Here is a 20607-nt window from a genome sequence, read left to right as displayed (position 1 = left end):
GAACAAAATATACTTATCAAATGGTGTGAATGGAATGTTTTTATGAATGTGCATTTCTATATTCTTTAATTTGAGTTGCAGAGGGAATTTATTTCTGTGCTCCTCAAGACAAGGGATGTTACTTCTGTGAAATGAAACACTTGCTCAATTTGTCAGCATCAGTATTCTCAGAACAGTTGTTGTATGGATTAAGTACAGGCTAAAGCTATACTGTTGAGACTGTTCTGCTGTTTGGGGAATCTGGGAGTAGGGGATATAGCCTAAAAATTAGAGCCAGGCCTTTCAGGAGTGAAGTTAGGAAAGACTTCTACACACAAAGGGTGGTAGATGTGTGGAACTATCTTCTGCAAACGGCAGTTAATGCTGGGTCAATTGTTAATTTTCATAGAATCATGGAAATAATCATAGAAAAATTATGACATAGAAGGAGGCCATTCGGCCCATCGTGCCCAGGCTGGTTGAAAAAGAGCTACCCAGCCTAATCCCACCTTCTAGCACTAGGTCCGTAGCCCTGTAGGTTACGGTTCTTTGTGCACATCCCAGTACTTTTTAAATGTGATGAGGGTTTCTGCCTCTACCACCCTTTCAGGCAGTGAGGTTCTGATTCCCACCACCCTCTGGGTGAAGAAATGTCTCCTCATCACCCCTCTAATCCTTCTACCAACTACTTTAAATCTATGTCCCCTGGCTATTGATCCCTCCGCTAAGGAAAATAGGTCCTTCCTATCCACTCTATCAATGCCCCTCATAATTTTATATGCCGCAATTAAATTTACCCTCAGCTTCCTCTTCCAAGGAAAACAGCCCTAGCCTATCCAATCTTTCCTCATAGCTAAAGTTTTCCACGCCTGGCAACATCCTCATAAATCTCCTCTGCACCCTTTCTAGTGCAATCACATTCTTCCTGTAATGTGGTGACCAGAACTGTACACAGTACTCAAGCTGCGGCCTAACTATTGTTGTATACAATTCTAGCATAACTTCCCTTGTATTCTATGCCTCGGCTAATAAAGGAAAGCATTCCATATGCCTTTGTAACTACCTTATCGACCTGTCCTGCTCCCTTTAAGGATCTGTGGACATATACTCCAAGGTCCCTCTGTTGCTCTACACCTCTCAGTATCCTCCCATTTATTGTACATTCCCTTGCCTTGTTGCCCCTCCCCAAATGCATTACCTCACACTTTTCCAGATTTGCCACTTTTATTGACCAGTTCATCAATATCTTCCTGCAGTCTACAGCTTTCCTCCTCACTGTCAACCACATGGCAAATTTTTGTATCATCTGCAAATTTCTGTATCATGGCCCCTACATTTGAGCCTAAATCATCAATATATACAGGTTGAACCTCCCTTATCCAGAACCCTCGGGGCCTGGCCTGTTCTGACTAAGGAATGTTTCCGGATGAGGGGTGGTCACGTTAAATTGGATGGTACTGGTACTGAGCAAGGGCATATTGGGGCTGGCTGGCTTGGGGTTGGGAGTGCGGCAGAGAGATCATGGAGGGGGTTGGGGGGCGGTGGATCGCAGGATCAGACCAGCGATTGCGGGAGTCAGCAGCGAGGAAGGACTCCAATTTGTTCAATTTGTTCATGTCGGAGTTCTGCGCATATGCCATCCGTTGGCCAGGAATGGTTCTGGACGAGGGATGGTTCTGGATAAGGGAGTTCTGGATAAGGGAGGTTCAACCTGTATTACAAAAAGTAAGGAACCGAGTACTGAGCCCTGTGGAACCCCACATGGAAACAGCCATCCAGTCACAAAAACTCTCCTCATCAATTTTAAATCTGAGATTGATAGATTTCTGTTAACCAAAGGTATTAAGGAATATGGGACAAAGGTGGGTATATGGAGTTAGACCACAGATCAGCCGCGACCTCATTGAATGGCGGAACAGGCTTGAAGGGCAAAATCGCCTACTCCTGTTCCTATCTTCCTAAATGTCAGAAATCAAACCTCAGAACTGTGCCTTGGTGTGTCATTTCTTTATTCATACATATTAACCTAGAAAACTAGCAAAAAACAATCAACAGGTTCAAAAAAGCTTGCACAACTCTCAAAGAAAAGCTAACTGCTCAAAAACAGCCCTGAGCATAGGCTGTATGAAGACAAAAAGTTAGACAGAAAGTGCAGATAGGATCTAGACTGTTAATACCTTAAGCTGCAGGTATACCCAATATTTAGGGCAAAATGTTCTGAGAGATTTTCATTCCATATTTTCTTACAGTCTAAATGTTGCTCGCTTCAGACCATCTGCCTTCAGGATAAGTTTTATAATGTGAGAGTTTTCAGGGCATAGCATAATATAAATAGTGATGGGATTCACAGCTGCATCCACTTTGTTCTGTCAGCCAGATCAGCACTGTACACCCTACTGTGTGTGTTCCTTAGTGCCAGGCAATTCCATCTATATTATCATCTTTTCTCAGTTTGATATTTGTTTCCCAATGATCTCCCTTCCTCTCCTGATGGCACGAACTTCTTGTGGAAACAGTTCCATAGCCGATGGAAGGACCTCCAATACCTAGTCCTGGTGGCCATTTCTCATACATAAGGCTATTCAGTGAGTGTTAGTAACCTATTGGACCCAAGGAGGGGAAATTACAGCTAAGTCCAATCCTGTCCTCACTCGACATTTACACATGTATACTTTCCAGCAGGAGTCATTGGATAGTAATAAGGTTGGGAATTGGAGTCATTTTTCCCCTTTTCAAGGCCATAAACACTGAGGTCAATTGTAACATTACGAACTCCTGCTGCAGCTGAGGTCAGCAAGTTCAGCACAAACTAGTGATTGAACCTGGGGCTTCCTGGTCTGAATGACTCAGTATTCCATTCAGTGGTTCATTAGCACGCTAAATCATTAGGGAGCTCTCTGCTTTTTTCTCTCTTTTTTAAAGTAATTTTCTCCACTTTCCCACTAATGGACAGAAAATCATGCAGATTGTGACTTGGGAGCACTGAGCTATATGTCCAAATCCGCAATAAAACACTTCTGTCATTGCAAAGGTTTGCATGTTCAATGGGGCAAGTAAGTGACCCACTCCTATTGCTGTATGAAAGCATGGGCCTTACTCTTAACATCCATAAGACAAAGGTCCTTCTCCAGCTTGTCAACGCTGCACAGCACTGCCCTCCAATCATCAAGATCCACGGCGCGGCCCTAGACAACGTGGACCATTTCCCTTATCTCGGGAGCCTCTTATCAACAAAGGCAGACATTGATGCGGAGATTCAGCATCGCCTCCAGTGCGCCAGCGCAGCCTTCGGCCGCCTGCGGAAAAGAGTGTTTGAAGACCAGGCCCTCAAATCTACCACCAAGCTCATGGTCTACAGGGCTGTAGTAATATCCGTCCTCCTGTATGGGTCTGAGGCATGGGCAATGTACAGAAGTCACCTCAAGTCGCTGGAGATATATCACCAACGATGACTCCGCAAGATCCTGCAAATCTCCTGGGAGGACAGGCGCACCAACATCAGTGTCTTTGACCAGGCTAACATCTCCAGTATTGAAGAACTGACCACACTCGATCAGCTTCGCTGGGCAGTCCACATAGTACGCATGCCAGATACCAGACTCCCGAAGCAAATTCTTTATGCGGAGCTCCTTCATGGTAAACGGGCCAAAGGAGGACAGCGGAAACGTTATAAGGACACCCTCAAAGCCTCCCTGGTAAAGTGCGACATCACCACTGACACTTGGGAGACCCTGGCCGCAGACCGCCCGAGGTGGAGAAAGTCCATCTGGGAGGGCGTTGAGCTCTTTCAGTCTCGACGCAAGGAGCATGAAGAGGTCAGGCGCAGGCAGCGGAAGGAGCGCACGGCAAACCAGCCCTACCGACCCCTTCCCTCGACGAATGTCTGTCCCACCTGTAACAGGGTCTGTGGCTCTCGTATCGGACTGTTCAGCCATCAAAGAACTCACTTTGGGAGTGGAAGCAAGTCTTCCTCGATTCCGAGGGACTGCCTATGAATGAATGTATTGATGTCATGCTGAACATCAGCAGTTAGGAGGAGGCTGGGCCTGAGCCTACATTCCTCCCTGTTGGAAAGTGCTTGGTTTCCACTTGGTCTGTCTCCACCATTAGGAGATTGAAACTTATCCATATAGGATGATAGTGGGTACATATTGGTGATACAACCTCTTGTCTTTCCAACAGTTGGTTCTCCCCATTCAAAGTAGATCTTTCAGGGAAGAGCTGTTGGAAGCCATGACCGAGCCCATCTTATTTCAACAATTGTAATGGATTATGTGATACTGAAAATGGGAAGAATGAGTCTGGTTAAATTCATTTCCTCATTCCTCTTCAGAGACTCACCATCCCATGCCATGTGCCATTACCTTACTAGTCATTTACCACTCTATACCCAGCTCTTTAGAGCCCAGCACCAAATTCCTGATGGTTTCTGAAAAGAGGTGACTTGTCCTTGAGCTTTTCTGACTTCTCAATAGAGAACTATTTGTTATCCACTATGAGCTTCCCATTAGGGTTCAACCAAGATAGCAAAGCCACTGAGTGGAGAATTAGGGGTGCAAGCTTGCATCTTATCCCGCCAAACTCTGTCCTATCAGTGCAAATGTGGAGCATGGTTATACCTTCTCAATTAAGTGGCATTTAAAGAAAAAATTGCATTTATATAATAATAATAATAACTTTTATTTATATAGCGCCATTAACATAGTAAAATGTCCCAAGGTGCTTCACAACAATTTTACAACATGTTAGATATTGACCATTGAAGGAAAGAGAGAAAAAGTGTGAGAAGAAAGTGTGAAAGGATGTTAAAGACTCAGGTCCGAAGTGGAGCCAAAATGCGCTTGCAGATAGATACAGGCGAAAAAACTTTATAAAAAATTTAAATTACATTGTAAATAATACAATAAGGAGTATACAAGAGTAAAATCAGCATAATAAAGATTAGTTATAATTAAACAAAATTAAATAATATATACCATAATTATAAATTAACTTAAAATGTAAAAATCAGCAATTTAATCAAATTAAATCAGTTATTAGCTTTCTTTAAGATTCATTCCCTGTCCAGTAATTCAATTAATATGGAAGAACCAATCACTGTCCTCCATCTTTGTGATATCATAATTTTATTACTTTTAAGCTCTCATTTTGTCCTCTTGATAGGACCTGTAATAGTTCCAGGCTAGAGCTGCCTCCGTTGTCAGGGAGATGCTGATGTTTAAATCTCCCTCCAGCTGCTCCAGGCTAGAGCTGCCTCCGTTGTCAGGGAGACGCTGATGTTTAAATCTCCCTCCAGCTGCTCCAGGCTTGCGCTGCATCCGTTGGCAGGGAGCATCTTTCACATCCTCAGGACATCCCAAAGTCCTTCATAGCCAATTAATTACTTTTGACATGTAGTCACTATTGTTTTATAGGCAAAAGTGACAATTAGTGCACAGCTATATCCCACAACAGCAATGAGATAAATAACTAGTTAATCTGTTTGGGTGATGTTACTCAAGGGGTGATTGTTTGCCAGGACAGCTGGAAAACTTCCTGCTCTTCTTCTAAAACTACCAGGGGATCATTGCCTATTAAAACACATAATTCAACAAAATATTTACACCTCAACTAACTGTAAGTTGCAGTGTACCTTCCTGCAGGTGAAATACAGATTTAAATACAGTCCATCAAAGGCAAGGAAACCTTGTTAATGGAAAACCATCTTGGCAAAACCCAAAATATCAAAACCTGTCTTTTCTCTTAATAGACCTGTTCTGAATTTCTGACATTTTCTATTTTTAGCTCAAATTTTCAGCATTTGAAGCTTGTTCTTTTTATTTAGCGATATGTAACATGAAGTCAAATGGATAGTGTATTTTTGTGTTGGACAATTCTAGGCTCTCCCCATAGTAAGGCCCATAAATGGCAAACCTCTCCTGGGAGCCAACATATAGTAAATCATCCTGTCAGCCACATAAATTGACATTGACTTCTTCAATAATATATTGTACAAAGGCATTCATTCACAAAAATGTGCATTTTAATAAATAATGCCAAGTAATGTAATTGTTCATCACACCTCAGCTCTGCACTCGACTATAATCAGAAGCAGTGTACCAAGCTGCTTTGTGTGCCAAACATAGCTTTGCTGTCCAAAGGCGAGAAGGGATTTTCAAATGTTGCAAGCAGTCTTTGCCTGTGCATCTCACTCCCTTCACTGTACAGCTGTGTTTAAAGTTGGTTCTGGAAGTACTGCTGATTAAGCAGCTCTTTAACTGTTTGAACGGTGTGAAAATAAGCATCGGTGCGGGTATGCCCTGATGGTTGGTTTCTACTAGGCGAGATGATCACGCACATGAGGCATGAATCCAACTGTAGGAAAGCCAGATGCACTTGTCAGTTAGGTGGACATGTTCTACTCACAACAACAGATTGCATTTATATGGCGCCTTTAACATAGCTAAATGTCCCAAGGCACCTAACAGGAGCGTAATCAGACAGAAATTGACACTGAGCCAAAGAAAGAGACACTAATAGAAAGGAGTAAAATATTTAAATATATTTATCCTAAGGAAATAACTTCACTCAAGTGGTCAGTGTGTAAAAGCACAAGTCAGTGAGTACTCGGCCCTGGAGACCAAGTAGCTCCCAGATTCATTTTCTGTTTTGTACTGAGTTATCTTGGGGAGATCACAACCAAGTCCAATACTGTTCTCACCCAACACCCACACAAGTGCAATTTTCTAGCTGGAATCACTGTGTGGCAAGCAAAAGTTCAAACCTGGCCAATTATTCTTCTCTTGAGGACAAAGGTGTTGAGGCCAATTGTAGCAGTTAGTTTCTACAATTAGCCTCAGCACCTTTGTCCTCAAGAGAAAAAAAATTGGCCAAGTTTGAACTTTTGCTTGCCAGACAGTGATTCCAGCTAGAAAATTGCACTTGTGTGGGTATTGAGTAAGAACAGTATTGGGCTTGGTTGTGATCGCCCCAATTTAGACTAGCTGATCAATACTCATTGGCTAGGCTCGCATTTGAAAAATGAACACTTGGGAAAGGTACCAGAACATTACATAGAATTATATAGAATATATAACCATTCGGCCCAACTCTTCCATGCCGGCATTTATGTTCCACTCGAGCCTCCTCCCATCTTTCCTCATCCAACCATGACTGGCAGTTGAAATGTAGCCCAGCATGAGCCAGATATCGTTAAGAAAGGAAGGGGTGACTAGAAGCGAAAAAGAAAGAATGTGAATATAGAAAAATGACAACCGGCCTGCGGCCACAGCGTTAAAATGTCAACTATATAAAATAAATGTTAATACCTGGATATGTTGGTGTTACCGTGACTCTTTAGTGATTATTGTCCTGTTAATTTTTGTCCCTACACCATGAGAAACAGTGTGATGATGAATTACTGTGGTGCATTAAGTTTCAGTGTAAAACAATAAAGCTATACAAACTGTTGATTGCTCTTGCATTTATAACTGTGCACCAGCTACTTCAGTCGTTTCTCTTCTGCTCTATTGATGTAATGAATTCCAGAGCACTCTTGAGCTGTAGGTTTACTGTCAGGGCTCTCCTTTATTAGAACTGATGCAGTCCCCTGGGTCTTCGAGCACAGCAGGGAATATAGAACAATCAAACAGTGTTAAGATAAAAGAGTAAAGCTTCTGAGTGACTTTGAATTGTGTTGGAAACTTGTGGAATTTCCATTATTTCTTTTAAAATGCAATGTAAATTCCTCTTAAATAGATTTGCGAAATACTCCAGTCCACTTCAAGTTTCTGTTACTGAAACGATTGATAGCTAAACACCCATACTTGCTGAACATATGCTTGCAATTACACGACTGTTTATAACTAAAAATGAAAAAAAAGTTTCGTTATTCTGGGCACCGAGTTATTTAAACATGGTTATCTGGACTACAGCACACATCATCTGCTGAATATGTTAAAAATTTTGATTTATTCTTGCTTCGTAATAGTTCAGTAGGTAAATCTCGTGTGATAGTGAATGAATAGATCAGAAAAGTTCCAGATTCAGTTCCCCAGATGTATTGACTGAGTTGGCCTCGACTTTGTGTCAAAAAAGCTTCTATATATTTCAGAAGTTATTTCACTAAAATAAACCATTCTGCTTCAGTAAAACACCTTTTAAATGGCTCTTTTCTTTTTTTGTGTGCTTTACTGCCGCGGGCATGTGATGTCACATTCATTGGTATACTTACAGTGCCTCTTTCTTGCTCATTGAGGCCAGAGATTATAACAATTCTAACTAGGTTCTGGTCGAACATCCTATTGGTAAGTTGCAATGTTGTTTATTGGAATCTGCAGCTTTTCTACCTGTGAAGCGAATGCAGTGTCTGAGGAACTCTGACATCTGAGTGACAGAATACAACCCTTTTATTCTTTGACTTGAACTCATGATTTACTGACTCCTCCATATTTGGTAGATTTCACAGTTAAAATGACCAGCTCTGGAATTTGTCTCCTGTCTTCATTTACCAAGAAGATTTAATTTAACACATCTGCCACTTCGTGATCCTCCATAATTTCCATAGAATTAACATGATATATTTGACTTGCTGTTCATGTAGCCTGTCAGTTAACTATTAAAGAGCCCTCGTCCCTGCCAATCTATATGTTTGATACAAATCCCCGAGCAATGATTTTATGGGGCTCTATTGGCAGTGCGGAGCCTCACTGGATGGGAGTGCGGGTCACAAAATTGGGTGAATGCCAAGCGACATTTTACAGTGAAGAAAAAGCCAGCATTTAAGAGGCTGTGCTGATGGCCTCGTTCAAGCCCCCCCCCCTCTGGATCTTGCAACATTTTTGCTGCTTCCTTACTGGCAAGGTTCCTCATCCATTTGAAACAGGCGCAGCAGTGTGTGGACAGCTTGGCCTGTGGGAGCAAGCTTCTTAAAGGATCATTTTCAAAGTTTTGGTTAGCAAGTTTCTTTTTTTCCATTTAGTATATTTAGTATATTGATGTATTTGCATTTTTATTGGTGTATTAATTGTCATTGATATTTGGACCTTCATATTTTATAATCCAAGACTTTTATTGCCAAATCTAAACTGTCCTAAATTCAGCTGGTATTTCACTTGAAGCATGTGGCCAGGATGCAAAATCCAATGGGAAGCCCTTTGATTGGCAGGAGGAAGAGTGGGAGGAGGACATGTGGATTCATCATCATAGGCAGTCCCTCGGGATCGAGGAAGATTTGCTTCCACTCTTAGCATGAGTTCTTAGATGGCTGTACAGTCCAATACGAGAACCACAGTTTCTGTCACAGGTGGGACAGATAGTCGTTGAGGGAAAGGGTGGGCAGAGAGCCTGGTTTGCCGTACGCTCCTTCCGCTGCCTGCGCTTGATTTCTGCATGCTTTTGGCGACGATACTCGAAAAGCTCAGCGCCCTCCCGAATGTAGTTTCTCCACTTAGGGCGGTCTATGGCCAAGGACTCCCAAGCGTCAGTGGAGATATCGCATTTTATCAGAGAGGCTTTGAGGGTGTCCTTGTAACGTTTCCTCTGCCTGCCTTTGGCTCGTTTGCCGTGGACAAGTTCTGAGTAGAGCGCTTGCTTTGGGAGTCTCGTGTCTGGCATGCGAACTATGTGGCCTGCCCAGCGGAGCTGATCAAGTGTGGTCAGTGCTTCAATGCTGGGGATGTTGGCCTGGACGAGGACGCTAATGTTTATGCGTCTGTCCTCCCAGGGGATTTGCAGGATCTTGCGGAGACATCGCTGGTGGTATTTTTCCAGCGACTTGAGGTGTCTACTATACATGGTCCACATCTCTGAGCCATACAGGAGGGCGGGTATTACTACGGCCCTGTAGACCATGAGCTTGATGACAGTTTTGAGGGACTGATCTTCAAACACTCTTTTCCTCAGGCGACCGAAGGCTGCACTGGCGCAATGGAGACGGTGTTGGATCTCATCATCAATGCCTGCCCTTGTTGATAGGAGCCTCCCGAGATAGGGGAAAAACACCAGCATAGACAAGTTGGGCTGACTGGCCTGTTTATGTGCTGTAGATTCTATGTAATGTTATATAGCAGTTCTTGAGAAACCATGAAAAGAAAATGCAAGTATGCCTCGCACATTATATGCGCACTTATTTTATTCCCAGGAGCCACATTTACTGACCCAGGCAGTCCTTCCTGGGCATGTCAGAGGAGACCTGTCTTTGGTGCCTCCACTTCACATATGTTGTGCTATCTCTTGGAGACTGTCCTGCAGAGTCCTTGTACCACAGGGACAGCTCTTTTTACATAAGATACTTGAGGAATCTACAGTAAATCCTGTTATGTATGTAAACATTACCAATGTGTAAGACTTGCCACCAGGGGGCGCACCTGTAGGAGACCCAAGGGTCACCTGCACACCCTGGGCAAGCCCTGGGACACCTCAACTATTTTGGTAACTTTCTACCGGGGTTGAGCACTTTGCTGGAACCATTGCATTTATTGCTATGCAAGGGTAATGACTGGGTTTGGGGTAGAGCTCAAGAGACAGCCTTTAACAAGGCCAGAAACCTGCTATGTTCCAACAAGTTAATTGTATTGTATGACGCGTGTAAACGTTTAGTACTAGTTTGTGATGCATCTTCGTACTGGGTCGGTTGTGTGTTACAGCAAGCCAATTGGTCAGGCACATGCATCCAGAAGCTTATCTAAGGCTGAAAGAGCCTACAGTATGGTTGAAAAAGAAGCATTAGCATGCGTATACGGAGTTAAGAAAATGCACCAATATCTATGTGGGCTCCAGTTCGAGCTTGAAACCAACCACAAGCCACTCATTTTGTTGTTCTCAGAAAGCAAAGGTATTAACACCAATGCTTCGTCCCGCATCCAAAGATGGGCACTAACGTTATCTGCGTATGACTATGTAATCCACCACAGACCAGACACGGAGAACTGTGTGGATGCCCTCAGTCGGCTACCATTGCCCACCACCGGGATGGAAATGGTGTAACCCGCAGACTTGCTCCTTGTAATGGATGCTTTTGAGAGCTAGGGGTCACCCGTCACGGTTCGCCAGATCAGGACCTGGTCTAGCCAGGACCCAGTGCTATCACTAGTAAAAAGCTGTGTCCTCAATGGGAGCTGGTCGGCGGTCCCAGGGAAAATGCAAGATGAAATTAAGCCGTTCCACCGATGAAATGTCCATTCATTCGGACTGCCTCCTATGGGGGAATCATGTAATTTTGCCAAAAAAAGGCAGGGAAACATTTATACGCGACCTTCACAGTACCAACCCAGGCATCAGCATAGGCAGTCCCTTGGAATCGAGGAAACATAGAAACATAGAAAAATAGAAAATAGGTGTGGCAGTAGGCCATTCGGCCCTTCGAGCCGACACCATCATTCAATGAGATCATGGCTGATCATTCCTTCAGTACCCCTTTCCTGTTTTCTCTCCATACCCCTTGATCCCTTTAGCCGGAAGGGCCATATCTAACTCCCTCTTGAATATATCCAATGAACTGGCATCAACAACTCTCTGCGGCAGAGAATTCCACAGGTTAACAACTCTCTGAGTAAAGAAGTTTCTCCTCATCTCAGTCCTAAATGACCTGCCCCTTATTCTTGAGTCCCCTGGTTCTGGACTTCCCCAACATCGGGAACATTCTTCCCGCATCCAACCTGTCCAGTCCCATCAGAATCTTACATGTTTCTATGAGATCCCCTCTCATCCTTCTAAACTCCAGTGTATAAAGGCCCAGTTGATCCAGCCTCTCCTCATATGTCAGTCCAGCCATCCCTGGAATCAGTCTGGTGAACCTTCCCTCAATAGCAAGAACATCCTTCCGCAGATTAGGAGACCAAAATTGAACACAATATTCCAGGTGAGGCCTCACCACGGCCCTGTACAACTGCAGTAAGACTTCCCTGCTCCTATACTCAAATCCCCTAGCTATGAAACATAGAAACATAGAAAATAGGTGCAGGAGTAGGCCATTCAGCCCTTCTAGCCTGCACCGCCATTCAATGAGTTCATGGCTGAACATGCAACTTCAGTACCCCATTCCTGCTTTCTCGCCATACCCCTTGATCCCCCTAGTAGTAAGGACTTCATCTAACTCCCTTTTGAATATATTTAGTGAATTGGCCTCAACTACTTTCTGTGGTAGAGAATTCCACAGGTTCACCACTCTCTGGGTGAAGAAGTTTCTCCTCATCTCGGTCCTAAATGGCTTACCCCTTATCCTTAGACTGTGACCCCTGGTTCTGGACTGCCCCAACATTGGGAACATTCTTCCTGCATCTAACCTGTCTAAACCCGTCAGAATTTTAAATGTTTCTATGAGGTCCCCTCTCATTCTTCTGAACTCCAGTGAATACAAGCCCAGTTGATCCAGTCTTTCTTGACAGTTCAGTCCCACCATCCCGGGAATCAGTCTGGTGAACCTTCGCTGCACTCCCTCAATAGCAAGAATGTCCTTCCTCAAGTTAGGAGACCAAAACTGTACACAATACTCCAGTGTGGCCTCACCAAGGCCCTGTACAACTGTAGCAATACTTCCCTGCCCCTGTACTCAAATCCCCTCGCTATGAAGGCCAACATGCCATTTGCTTTCTTAACCACCTGCTGTACCTGCATGCCAACCTTCAATGACTGATGTACCATGACACCCAGGTCTCGTTGCACCTCCCCTTTTCCTAATCTGTCACCATTCAGATAATAATCTGTCTCTCTGTTTTTACCACCAAAGTGTATAACCTCATATTTATCCACATTAGTCTTCATCTGCCATGCATTTGCCCACTCACCTAACCTATCCAAGTCACTCTGCAGCCTCATAGCATCCTCCTCGCAGCTCACACTGCCACCCAACTTAGTGTCATCTGCAAATTTGGAGATACTACATTTAATCCCCTCGTCTAAACCATTAATGTACAGTGTGAACAGCTGGGGCCCCAGCACAGAACCTTGCGGTACCCCACTAGTCACTGCCTGCCATTCTGAAAAGTACCCATTTACTCCTACTCTTTGCTTCCTGTCTGACAACCAGTTCTCAATCCAAGTCAGCACACTATCCCCAATCCCATGTGCTTTAACTTTGCACATTAATCTCTTGTGTGGGACCTTGTCGAAAGCCTTCTGAAAGTCCAAATATACCACATCAACTGGTTCTCCTTTGTCCACTCTACTGGAAACATCCACAAAAAATTCCAGAAGATTTGTCAAGCATGATTTCCCTTTCACAAATCCATGCTGACTTGGACCTATCATGTCACCTCTTTCCAAATGCGCTGCTATGACATCCTTAATAATTGATTCCATCATTTTACCCACTACTGAGGTCAGGCTGACCAGTCTATAATTCCCTGTTTTCTTTCTCCCTCCTTTTTTTAAAAAGTGGGGTTACATTGGCTACCCTCCACTCGATAGGAACTGATCCAGAGTCAATGGAATGTTGGAAAATGACTGTCAATGCATCCGCTATTTCCAAGGCCACCTCCTTAAGTACTCTGGGATGCAGTCCATCAGGCCCTGGGGATTTATCGGCCTTCAATCCCATCAATTTCCCCAACACAATTTCCCGACTAATAAAGATTTCCCTCAGTTCCTCCTCCTTACTAGACCCTCTGACCCCTTTTATATCCGGAAGGTTGTTTGTGTCCTCCTTAGTGAATACCGAACCAAAGTACTTGTTCAATTGGTCTGGCATTTCTTTGTTCCCCGTTATGACTTCCCCTGATTCTGACTGCAGGGGACCTACGTTTGTCTTTACTAACCTTTTTCTCTTTACATATCTATAGAAACTTTTGCAATCCGTCTTAATGTTCCCTGCAAGCTTCTTCTCGTACTCCATTTTCCCTGCCCTAATCAAACCCTTTGTCCTCCTCTGCTGAGTTCTAAATTTCTCCCAGTCCCCAGGTTCGCTGCTATTTCTGGCCAATTTGTATGCCACTTCCTTGGCTTTAATACTATCCCTGATTTCCCTTGATAGCCACGGTTGAGCCACCTTCCCTTTTTTATTTTTACGCCAGACAGGAATGTACAATTGTTGTAATTCATCCATGCGGTCTCTAAATGTCTGCCATTGCCCATCCACAGTCAACCCCTTAAGTATCATTCGTCAATCTATCCTAGCCAATTCACGCCTCATGCCTTCAAAGTTACCCTTCTTTAAGTTCTGGACCATGGTCTCTGAATTAACTGTTTCATTCTCCATCCTAATGTAGAATTCCACCATATTATGGTTACTCTTCCCCAAGGGGCCTCGCACAATGAGATTGCTAATTAATCCTCTCTCATTACACAACACCCAGTCTAAGATGGCCACCCCCCTAGTTGGTTCCTCGGCATATTGGTCTAGAAAACCATCCCTTATGCACTCCAGGAAATCCTCCTCCACCATATTGCTTCCAGTTTGGCTAGCCCAATCTATGTGCATATAAAAGTCACCCATTATAACGGCTGCACCTTTATTGCATGCACCCCTAATTTCCTGTTTGATGCCCTCCCCAACATCACTACTAATGTTTGGAGGTCTGCACACAAATCCCACTAACGTTTTTTGCCCTTTGGTGTTCTGCAGCTCTACCCATATAGATTCTACATCATCCAAGCTAATGTCTTTCCTAACTATTGCATTAATCTCCTCTTTAAGCAGCAATGCTACCCCACCTCCTTTTCCTTTTATTCTATCCTTCCTGAATGTTGAATACCCCTGGATGTTGAGTTCCCAGCCCTGATCATCCTGGAGCCACGTCTCCATAATCCCAATCACATCATATTTGTTAACATTATTTGCACAGTTAATTCATGCACCTTATTACGGATACTCCTTGCATTAAGACACAAAGCCTTCAGGCTTGTGTTTTTAACACCCTTTGTCCTTTTAGAATTTTGCTGTACAGTGGCCCTTTTTGTTCTTTTTCTTGGGTTTCTCTGCTTTTCCTCATCTCCTTTATGTCTTTTGCTTTTGTCTCCTTTTTGTTTCCCTCTGTCTCCCTGCATTGGTTCCCATCCCCCTGCCATATTAGTTTAACTCCTCCCCAATAGCACTAGCAAACACTCCCCCTAAGACATTGGTTCCGGTCCTGCTCAGGTGCAGACCGTCCGGTTTGTACTGGTCCCACCTCCCCCAGAACTGGTTCCAATGCCCCAGGAATTTGAATCCCTCCCTGCTGCACCACTGCTCAAGCCACGTATTCATCTGTGCTATCCTGCGATTCCTACTCTGACTAGCACGTGGCACTGGTAGCAATCCCGAGATTACTACTTTTGAGGTCCTACTTTTTAAGTTAGCTCCTAGCTCCTTAAATTCTTTTCGTAGGACCTCATCCCTTTTTTTACCTATGTCGATGGTACCAATGTGCACCATGACAACTGGTTGTTCTCCCTCCCTTTTTAGAATGTCCTGCACCCGCTCCGAGACATCCTTGACCCTTGCACCAGGGAGGCAACATACCATCCTGGAGTCTTGGTTGCGGCCGCAGAAACACCTATCTATTCCCCTCACAATTGAATCCCCTATCACTATCGCGCTCCCAATCTTTTTCCTGCCCTTCTGTGCAGCAGAGCCAGCCACAGTGCCATGAACTTGGCTGCTGCTGCCCTCCCCTGATGAGTCATCCCCCTCAACAGCACTCAAAGCAGTGTATCTGTTTTGCAGGGGGATGACCACAGGGGACCCCTGCACTACCTTCCTTGCACTACTCTTCCTGCTGGTCTTCCATTCCCTAGCTGGCTGTGGATCCTTCTTCTGCGGTAAGACCAACTCGCTACACGTGCTACTCACGTCATTCTCAGCATCGTGGATGCTCCAGAGTGAATCCACCCTCAGCTCCAATTCCGCAACGCGGTCAGTCAGGAGCTGAAGGCGGGTACACTTCCCGCACACGTAGTCGTCAGGGACACCGGAAGTGTCCCTGAGTTCCCACATGGTACAGGAGGAGCATATCACGTGACCGAGCTCCCCTGCCATGACTTAACCCTTAAATTGGCAACAACAATGTTAAAAGTTACTGACTGATATCAAAAAGAAAGAATAAAAGCTACTCACCAATCACCAGCCAATCACTTACCCCCTTGGCTGTGACGTCACCTTGCTGTTTCTTTCTACTTCTTTTTTGCCCTCTCCCTGTAGCTGCACCGGCTGGCCTCTCCGACCCCGGACACACGTCTCTCCACGCACCTCCCGATGCCTCTCGCGGCCTTTTGTAGGCCTCTCCGACCCCGGACACACGTCTCTCCATGCACCTCCCGACGCCTCTCGCGGCCTTTTGTAGGCCTCTCCGACCCCGGACTCACGTCTCTCCACGCACCTCCCGATGCCTCTCGCGGCCTTTTGTAGGCCTCTCCGACCCCGGACTCACGTCTCTCCACGCACCTCCCGACGCCTCTCGCGGCCTTTTGTAGGCCTCTCGCCGACCCCGGACTCACGTCTCTCCACACCAACATACCATTTGCCTTCTTCATTGCCTGCTGTACCTGCATGCCAACTTTCAATGACTGATGAACCATGACACCCAGGACTCGCTGCACCTCCCCTTTTCCTAATCTGCCGCCAGTCAGATAATATTCTGCCTTCGTATTTTTAACAGCAAAGTGGATAACCTCACATTTATCCACATTATACTGCATCTGCCATGCATTTTTCCACTTGCCTAACCTGTCCAAGTCACCCTGCAGCCTCTTAGCGTCCTCCTCACTTCTCACACCGCCACCCAGTTTAGTGTCTCTGGACTCTGGGGAGGTACCAGCGGATTGGAAAGCAGCTAATGTAACGCCTCTGTTTAAAAAAGGGGGCAGACAAAAGGCAGGTAACTTTTGGCCAGTTAGTTTAACATCTGTAGTGGGGAAAATGCTTGAAACTATCATTAAGGAAGAAATAGCGGGACATCTAGATAGGAATAGTGCAATCAAGCAGACGCAACATGGATTCATGAAAGGGAAATCATGTTTAACTAATTTACTGGAATTCTTTGAGAATATAACGAGCATGGTGGATAGAGGTGTACCGATGGATGTGGTGTATTTAGATTTCCAAAAGGCATTCAATAAGGTGCCACACAAAAGGTTACTGCAGAAGATAGAGGTACACGGAGTCAGAGGAAATGTATTAGCATGCATAGAGAATTGGCTGGCGAACAGAAAGCAGAGAGTCGGGATAAATGGGTCCTTTTCAGGTTGGAAATCGGTGGTTAGTGGTGTGCCACAGGGATCGGTGCTGGGACCACAACTGTTTACAATATACATAGATGGCCTGGAAGAGGGGACAGAGTGTAGTGTAACAAAATTTGCAGATGACACAAAGATTAGTGGGAAAGCGGGTTGTGTAGAGGACACAGAGAGGATGCAAAGAGATTTGGATAGATTAAGCGAATGGGCTAAGGTTTGGCAGATGGAATTCAATGTCGGAAAGTGTGAGGTCATCCAACTTGGGAAAAAAAACAGTAAAAGGGAATATTATTTGAATGGGGAGAAATTACAACATGCTGCAGTGCAGAGGGACCTGGGGGTCCTTGTGCATGAATCCCAAAAAGTTAGTTTGCAGGTGCAGCAGGTAATCAGGAAGGCGAATGGAATGTTGGCCTTCATTGCGAGAGGGATGGAGTACAAAAGCAGGGAGGTCCTGCTGCAACTGTATAGGGTATTGGTAAGGCCGCACCTGGAGTACTGCGTGCAGTTTTGGTCACCTTACTTAAGGAAGGATATACTGGCTTTGGAGGGGCTACAGAGACGATTCACTAGGCTGATTCCGGAGATGAGGGGGTTACCTTATGATGATAGATTGAGTAGACTGGGTCTTTACTCCTTGGAGTTCAGAAGGATGAGGGGTAATCTTATCGAAGCATTTAAAATAATGAAAGGGATAGACAAGATAGAGTCGGAGAGGTTGTTTCCACTGGTCGGGGAGACTAGAACGAGGGGGCACAGCCTCAAAATATGGGGGAGCCAATTTAAAACCGAGTTGAGAGGAATTTCTTCTCCCAGAGGGTTGTGAATCTGTGGAATTCTCTGCCCAAGGAAGCAGTTGAGGCTAATTCATTGAATATATTCAAGTCACAGATAGATAGATTTTTAACCAATAAGGGAATTAAGGGTTACGGGGAGCGGGAAGGTAAGTGGAGCTGAGTCCACGGCCAGATCAGCCATGATCTTATTGAATGGCGGAGCAGGCTCGAGGGGCTAGATGGCCTACTCCTGTTCCTAATTCTTATGTTCTGATGTTCTTATGTGTCATCTGCAGACTTGGAGATATTACACTCAATTCCTTCATCTAAATCATTAATGTATATTGTAAAGAGCTGGGGTCCCAGCACTGAGCCCTGCGTCACTCCACTAGTCACTGCCTACCATTCTGAAAAGGACCCATTTATCCCGACTCTCTGCTTCCTGTCTGCCAACCAGTTCTCTATCCACATCAGTGCATTACCCCCAATACCATGTGCTTTGATTTTGCACACCAATCTCTTGTGTGGGAGCTTGTCAAAAGCCTTTTGAAAGTCCAAATACACCACATCCACTGGTTCTCCTTTGTCCACTCTACTAGTTACATCCTCAAAAAATTCCAGAAGATTTGTCAACCAGGATTTCCCTTTCATAAATCCATGCTGACTTGGACCAATCCTGTCACTGCTTTCCAAATGCGCTGCTATTTCATCCTTAATGATTGATTCCAACATTTTCCCCACTACTGATGTCAGGCTAACCGGTCTATAATTACCCATTTTGTCTCTCCCTCCTTTTTTAAAAAGTGGTGATACATTAACTCTGCTCCAGTCCATAGGAACTGATCCAGAGTCGATAGACTGTTGGAAAATGATCACCAATGCATCAACTATTTCTAGGGCCACTTCCTTAAGTACTCTGGGATGCAGACTATCAGGCCCCGGAGATTTGTCGGCCTTCAATCCCATCAATTTCCCTAACACAATTTCCCGCCTAATGAGGATATCCTTCAGTTCCTCCTTCTCACCAGATCCTCGGTCCCCTAGTTCATCTGGAAGGTTATTTGTGTCTTCCTTCGTGAAGACAGAACCAAAGTATTTGTTCAATTAGTCTGCCATTTCATTGTTCCCCATTAGAAATTCACCCGAATCCGACTGCAAGGGACCTACGTTTGTCTTCACTAATCTTTTTCTCTTCACATATCTATAGAAGCTTTTGCTGTCAATTTTTATGTTCCCGGCAAGCTTCCTCTCGTACTCTATTTTCCCCCTGTTAATTAAACCCTTTGTCCTCCTCTGCTGAATTCTAAATGTCTCCCAGTCCTCAGGTTTGCTGCTTTTTCTGGCTAATTTATATGCCTCTTCCTTGGATTTAACACTATCCTTAATTTCCCTTGTTAGCCACAGTTGAGCCACCTTCCCCATTTTATTTTTACTCCAGATAGGGATGTACAATTGTTGAAGTTCATCTATATGATCTTTAAATGTTTGCCATTGCCTATCCACCGTTAACCCTTTAAGTATCATTTGCCAGTCTAATCTAGCCAATTCGTGCCCCATACCATCAAAGTTACCTTTCCTTAAGTTCAGGACTCTAGTTTCTGAATTAACTGTGTCACTCTCCATCTTATTAAAGAATTCTACCATGTTATGGTCACTCGTCCCCAAGGGGCCTCGCACAACAAGATTGCTAATTAGTCCCTTCTCATTACACATCACCCAGTCTAGGATGGCCAGCTCTCTGGTTAGTTCCTCGACATATTGGTCGAGAAAACCATCCCTAATACACTCCAGGAAATCCTCCTCCACCGCATTGCTACCAGTTAGGTTAGCCCAATCAATATGTAGATTAAAGTCGCCCATGATAACTGCTGTACCTTTATTGCATGCATCCCTTATTTCTTGTTTGATGCTGTCCCCAACCTCACTACTACTATTTGGTGGCCTGTACACAACGCCCACTAGCGTTTTCTGCCCTTTGGTATTCCATAGCTCCAACCATACCGATTCCACATCATCCAAACTAATGTCCTTCCTTACAATTGCATTAATTTCCACTTTATCCAGCAACGCCACTCCGCCTCCTTTTCCTTTCTGTCTATCCTTCCTAAATGTTGAATACCCTTGGGTGTTGAGTTCCTAGCCTTGGTCACCCTGGAGCTATGTCTCCGTGATGCCAATCACATCATATTCGTTAACTGCTATCTGCGCAGTTAATTTGTCTACCTTATTCCAAATACTCCTCGCATTGAGGCACAGAGCCTTCAGGCTTGTCTTTTTAACACACTTTGCCCATTTAGAATTTTGCTGCAATGTGGCCCTTTTTGTTTTTTGCCTTGGGTTTCTCTGTCCTCCACTTTTACTATTCTCCTTTCTATTTTTTGCTTATGCCCCCATTTTATTTCCCTCTGTCTCCCTGCATAGGTTCCCATCCCCCTGCCATATTAGTTTAACTCCTCCCCAACAGCACTAGCAAACACTCCCACTAGGACATTGGTTCCGGTCCTGCCCCTGTGCAGACCGTCCTATTTATACCAGTCCCACCTCCCCCAGAACCGGTTCCAATGCCCCAAGAATTTGAATCCCTTGCTTCTGCACCACTCCTCAAGCCACGTATTCATCTGAGCTATCCTGCGATTCCTACTCTGACTAGCACGTGGCACTGATAGCAATCCTGAGATTACTACTTTTGAGGTTCTACTTTTTAATTTAACTCCTAGCTCCCTAA

This window comes from Pristiophorus japonicus, chromosome 8, assembly GCF_044704955.1.
Source record: "Pristiophorus japonicus isolate sPriJap1 chromosome 8, sPriJap1.hap1, whole genome shotgun sequence".
Classification (NCBI taxonomy): Eukaryota; Metazoa; Chordata; class Chondrichthyes; family Pristiophoridae; genus Pristiophorus; species Pristiophorus japonicus.
Note: the sequence above shows the minus strand (reverse complement) of the source record.